Below are 6572 nucleotides of genomic sequence, written 5' to 3' on the forward strand. Positions count from 1 at the left end.
CCCTCAGGCGGCGCATTCCCGCCTCGACCACCTTTTCTCTTACCAGCTCCCTTTCGATCTCCGCAGCAGCAACCCAGTTGTCCCCCCTCCCCCGCTAGATCCCCATCTAGCATGGTTACTCCCCCCATATTGCTTCCGAAAGTCAGCTGACTTCAACTGACCCCGGCTTCTTCCGCTCTCTCCTTGACCCCCCCCCGTGTGAGGAACTCCCATCCTCATTGAATCCTATTTAATGTTGCTATTCTGATTTGCAATATTTTGGGGTGTGCAACCTACATTGTTATCCTCCTGTTTTCATATAATCTCCCCTTCTTTCCCCACTCACTAGGTAAGCATGTTAACTTGTTGTTGGATTAAAACGGCATTTAATCTCTGGTTCCCCAAATGTCCTGTTCCAAATTAATTCTGTAATGTGTGGCTTGTACCTATGCCGGCAATACCTCTCGTTCTGCTCCGGACCTGTTTTTGCACCAACTCTCCTGTCATTCTGTTGTTACAAAATGGGGAAAAACCTAATAAAAATATATTATAAAAATACAGCAGCCACAATTGTTATAATTACAATTTCCAATCATTCAATATTTTACCTCTAAATTCCGTTCCCACCTCTATTGCTTCATCAAAACTAATGGATAATCCATATTTCTTTATAACAAAGATTTCCGAGTTATTATTAGACTGTCCAGTCACACACTCAAGATTTGAAGGTTGCTGTCAAGCAAACCCTGGATAACTGACCTTCAGCAACGTTAGAAATTAAGGCTTAAATCTCTATGTTGTCTATGTGAGTGTCCCTTTAAGAAAGGTTTAGTCTCTTATCAAGTGACTTGTGGCACATTGGGCTGTGGCTGTGAGGTGAGAGGAGGTTCCAGTTTCAATGTGGCTGCTTTGGACTGCAGCAGGAGAAAGAACTGTTTTCCCCTGTATTTCTCTGTTTTCATTTTAAATGTGTTCCAGTAAAAAGCACTTTGGGTGTGGCAAACTGCTTTGGTAACTTTAAAGATAAGACTTTGTTTTCTGGAAGGAGGTTTGAATTTCCTCTCTAGACCTGGATCAGAATCTCAGGGAAAGGACCAGTCCCATTCAAGTGAGAATACAGAGTGCTGGGCTACCACCTTGAAAAGGGGCTTTGGTTTAATTGGATTTTGTTATTGAATTGGAACAGCTAAGGGGGGGATTCATTAAGGGTTATCCATAGATTGCTGTAGCTGTGTGGCTTCTTTATGTTTGTAATTTATAAAAATTCTTGCTGTGTTTATTTATATATGTTAACTACATTCCTAGAATAAACCTTGTTTTGATTAAAGTGCAGTGAAGGCTGTTGTCATCCTAGCCAAATTCAACATAAACGTTATAGGTCAGGTGAGCTCCATAATATATTTGGAGTTTCTAAGCCCTGACCCATAACAATGTTTTGACAAAAAATTTCCATCTTTGAGGCAACTTTATTGAGAGACTGAAATCAAATTTGTTACCAATTAAATGAACATCTGACATCCTCTTTTGACAGCATTATTTTCAGTGCACATAGCAATAGGGTCCAATTTTTAACCTTCCTGCTCTCTCTATAATCATTGCTCCGAAAAGTTACATTTTAAAATACCTGTGAATGGCGAAAAAAATTAAAATGAGACATTTATAAATTGTTTACGCGAAATGACAATCTTGTTCAAGCTGTGCTGAAGTGTTCCTAAATGATCCCGCATCGCCTGCTCTCCCATAACTCTCCAGTAAACCGGACAGCTTTTGACATATTACCATGAAGCCTTGAGAATGAAACCGTATAATTGCTTTATTTTGTTGGCCCTGGAATTCGGAACGAGGTCTAATATTCTCAGTTGGTCTCCTGCGAGATTTATAGCTGCAAAAACATTCGGAGATCTTAAGACAAGAGGTTGCAGTTTCAGCGTGTGTAGAATGGGAATGCATGTTGGAGGGAAAGTTGACAATTCTAGTCTTGCAAAATGATGGTCAAATATGGATCGGCAAAAAACTCTCATCCGATAAAAATTGTTACACCATGAATTGGCCATAAAGTTGTTAAGTTGCACCAACAAATTGAAAGAAACAAAGAAGACAATCTCATTTAAAAGGCAATATTCTAAATTTCATACATGGATAGAAGCAAGATGGGAGCTATAAAATTATCTGTGTTGCATTTCAATTAAAAAATCTAATTAGTAGATTGTAGGAAAGCTTCTCCTCGGAAACTGAAGGCGCCACAAAACCACAAACTGTGAACCAAGTTTCAAAATAAATTGATGACTGTCGTGCGAAAGGTTTGGAGGGGATTCCCTATGTTGCCGGGATACACCCTGCTGGAGCAACTGCTGCTTCCGGATGTGGAAGGGGAGGGAAGAATTGGGGATATATATATGTGGCTGGGCAAGCAGAGAGGCGAGCGGGTGGTGACGATCAAGGAGAAATGGGAAGCGGAGTTGGGAATGGCGATCAATTGGGGAGTATGGAGTGAGGCACTGCGAAGGGTAAACGGGACCTCCTCTTGTGCAAGGATGAGCCTGATACAGTTTAAGGTGGTGCACAGGGTGCATGTGACTCGGGCGAGAATGAGTGGGTTCTTCCAGGGGGTGGCAGATGAGTGTGAGAGGTGTGGGCGGGGGCCAGCGAATCACACGTCACATGTTTTGGGGTTGTGAAAAATTGGGAAGATTCTGGGCGAGAGTGTTCGCGGTCTTAGCCAGGATAGTGGAGGAGGGAGTGGACCCGGACCCTTGGGTGGCGATATTTGGGGTTTCAGAGAAGCCGGAGCTCATGGAGAGGAGGAAGGCCGATGGCTTGGCCTTCGCCTCTCTGATTGCACGGCGGCAAATTTTGCTGCAGTGGCGGTCGGCATCGCCACCGGGGGTAGCAGCATGGTTGGGTGACCTGTACGACTTCCTGGGGTTAGAGAAGATAAAGTATGAGTTAAGGGGCTCTTCAGGGGGGTTTGAGGAAAGGTGGGGGATGTTTGTGACTGTGTTTGAGGGGCTGTTCGTCGCGGGGTGGGGGGTTGAAAAAGGGGAAAAATCTCTACAGGCTGTATAGTTGATTGTTGAGAAGTATGTTTCCCCGGGGCGTTTATTTGCTGTAACCTGTTTTGATACATGTTTGTAATAAAATATATTTTTTTAAAAATAACAAAAATTGATGACTGTCCATTCAAATGAAATGACAGGAAACTGAAACGAGAATATAAAATTCCTACAGTGCAGAAGGAGGCCATTTGGCCCATCGAGTCTGCACCGTCTGAAAAAGCACCCCAACTGGGCCCCTCCCCCGCTCTATCCCCGTAACCCTACCCAACCTGTACATCTTTGGATCCGAAGGGGCAAATTATCATGGCCAATCCACCTAACCCGCACATCTTTGCACTGAGGAAACCGAGCACCCGGAGGAAACCCGCGCCGACACGGGGAGAACGTGCAAACTCCATGCACAGTGGCCGGAGTTGAACTCGGGTCTCTGGCGCTGTGAGGCAGCAGTGTTTACCACTGTGCCACCATGCTGGGATGTTGGAAACACCCAGCAGTTTGGCAACTTTAGATTTTGACCTGCCGCCTCCATCTTAAAGCCCCCCTTCTAAAAAAATATCCCGTACATGTATTGCCTCAATACAAAACCCCTCCCCCTCTCACACCAGGCCATCCGTCTTTTGTTCTTAAAGTTGCCACTTTTTTTTGCAGTTACTACAGCTCTAAAATATTCTCCTCCTTTCAGTTCTGATGAAGAGCCGGAAGACTCGAAAGGTTAACTCTGTTTCTTTCTGAATAGAAGTTGCCGGACCTGTTGGACTTTTTGTTTGGGCGTACCCTGTACTTGTTTCAAATTCCAGCATCCTCAGTATTTTCCTTATTTTTAAGCCAGGACACTGAGATTCCCAAAATAAATTATTTACTTTGTTATGAGATGCCCCATTAGTTTTGAAAATATGGCCCTTCAAGTGAGAATGGGGAATTTGGCATCCCAGAGAGAACTCCATTCACTTTCAGCCGGACCGTGAGAACGGAGAATCGCAACCTCAAGTTTTTCCAACATGCCACTGACTGGAAACTTTGCAACTTGAACCGAGACAGAGCAAACTGCTTAAAAATGCACGGTCACATTCCAAGGTGAAGTTGAGAAACCAACAAATAATCCTAAGGGAAGTGTGAAGAGAGAGAGACATTTCCTATAATCTAGACACCCATCAATCTTGTAACTTTGAGGAAGTTATTAAAAATTAAAAGTACTGGATATTTAAACAATGGCTGCCAAAGGCAGACACATCCAAAACCTCTTCCACTGGAGGGTGAAAGCAGAACTAGGGGGCATAGCCTCAAAATAAGGGGAAGTAGATTTAGGACTGAGTTTAGGAGGAACTTCTTCACCCAAAGGGTTGCGAATCTATGGAATTTCTTGCCCAGTGAAGCAGTAGAGGCTCCTTCATTGAATGTTTTTAAGATAAAGATAGATAGTTTTTTGAAGAATAAAGGGATTAAGGGTTATGGTGTTTGGGCTGGAAAGTGGAGCTGAGTCCACAAAAGATCAGCCATGATCTCATTGAATGGCGGAGCAGGCTCGAGGGGCCAGGTGGCCTACTCCTGCTCCCAGTTCTTATGTTCTTATGAAATACACAATGGGTGAAGTATTTCAAGGCAAGGCTGCCAGCCAAAGGAGAGACATTGCAAGTGACATGGGTGGTGTTACTTTCTTTCAGTGAAGGAAACAAGCTGAGGGCTGTGCTCTCTCTCTTGCACTTTATCTATTTGGTAATCAGTGTGTCACCTGGGTCATACCATCTGATCACATTCAAGAAACCAGCTAATCTAAATCGGACAAAATGTTTAAATTCTAAGCCTCCAGGACAATCAAAATATACTTAACTGTGTATTCTCTTACCCTTTTTAATAGATTCTAACCCAGCTTATTTTAGACGTGTGTATGTCTGTGTGTGCATGGGCATTAGCTCTGCATGAGGGCCGAATGCTTGATGTCATGTTTTTATTATTTTTATTATCTGAATGGTTGTAAGGGATCCTTCCTGTTGATTCCCTTGGTTCATATTTATTTTATTTTGTCTTTATTCATAGAATTTACAGAGCAGAAGGAGGCCATTCGGCCCATCGAGTCTGCACCGGCTCTTAGAAAGAGCACCCTTCTCAAGCTCCACCCTATCCCCATAACCCAGTAACCCCAACTCACCTTTTTGGACACTAAAGGCAATCTATCATGGCCAATCCACCTATCCCGCACATCTTTGGACTGTGGGAGGAAACCGGAGCACCCGGAGGAAACCGACACAGACACGGGGAGAACGTGCAGACTCCGCACCGACAGTCACCCAAGCCGGGAATCGAACCAGGGACTCTGGAGCTGTGAAGCAACTGTGCTGACCACAGTGCGACCGTGCGGCCCATGTTTATTGTTTTTGGTCCGTGGATTGTTAATGGGAGACCCACCTTTAAGTCGAGCAGAGGAAGTAAGGAACTCAAAGTGTCAAAACAGTACACTGTGTTATAAAGTTTTGTATTTCGGGCAGAAGAACCCAGACACTATGGCACCCAAGAGATTTGAGGGGTTTGTTTCGATTGGTTGGCTGGTGGCCAATGGGTTGGCCAGGGACAGTATTCTGTCTGGCAACTGACAGCAATTGGTTTCTGTCAGGTGGGGTTTTCGGAGAGAATCCAGGAGAAACCACTGGACCCTTAATGTGGAAGCAGCTCTCTCTCTCCCTCTGCTCTGCTCTTTATTGTCTGAAGGCAGACGCTTCTAGACCCTGAAAGAAGAAGCTGTCTCCTTTGAAAGCTGGTTGCCTGATATTTCTGTGAATCTACAGTGAAAACCATTGTAAGCTGAAAGAAAAGATAAATTCCATCTGAAAGCCTAGACTGAAGAAGAAGCTTACTGGAAGATGTCCACCTGAAACAGAGCCTCTTATCCTTTTACTTTCATCATTATTTTACACCCCTCAGTCCTCTCAGTGTTTGTTTGTCTGTATGCGCCTGTGCAGAGGGTGGGCAAGTTAAAAGGGGAGGGGAGTATAGAAATTAGATAGTTAACTAGTTGTATTTGTTCCCCATTTAATTATAGTTACTGTTTTTTAAAAAATATATATTTATTAAAGTTTTTTAACACAAATTTTCACCCTTACACAGACCCTCTCAAGGCAAACTTAATCCTCTCCAACTTTATGAACTCAGCCATATCGTTTATCCAGGCCTCCAGGCTGGGGGGCTTCGCCTCCTTCCACATTAGCAAGATCCTTCGCCGGGCTACTAGGGACGTAAAGGCCAGAATGCCGGCCTCTTTCGCCTCCTGCACTCCCAGTTCGTCCACTACTCCAAATATTGCTAGCCCCCAGCTTGGCTTGACCCGGACTTTCACCACCTGAGATATTGCTCCCGCCACTCCTCTCCAGAACCCCTCCAGTGCTGGGCATGACCAGAACATATGGACATGGTTTGCCGGGCTCCCTGAGCACCTTCCACATCTGTCCTCTACCCCAAAGAACCTACTCAACCTCGCCCCCGTCAAGTGCGCTCTGTGGACCACCTTAAATTGTATCAGGCTGAGCCTGGCACACGAGGAGGAGG

This window comes from Scyliorhinus torazame, unplaced genomic scaffold, assembly GCF_047496885.1.
Source record: "Scyliorhinus torazame isolate Kashiwa2021f unplaced genomic scaffold, sScyTor2.1 scaffold_1155, whole genome shotgun sequence".
In the NCBI taxonomy this organism is placed as follows: Eukaryota; Metazoa; Chordata; class Chondrichthyes; order Carcharhiniformes; family Scyliorhinidae; genus Scyliorhinus; species Scyliorhinus torazame.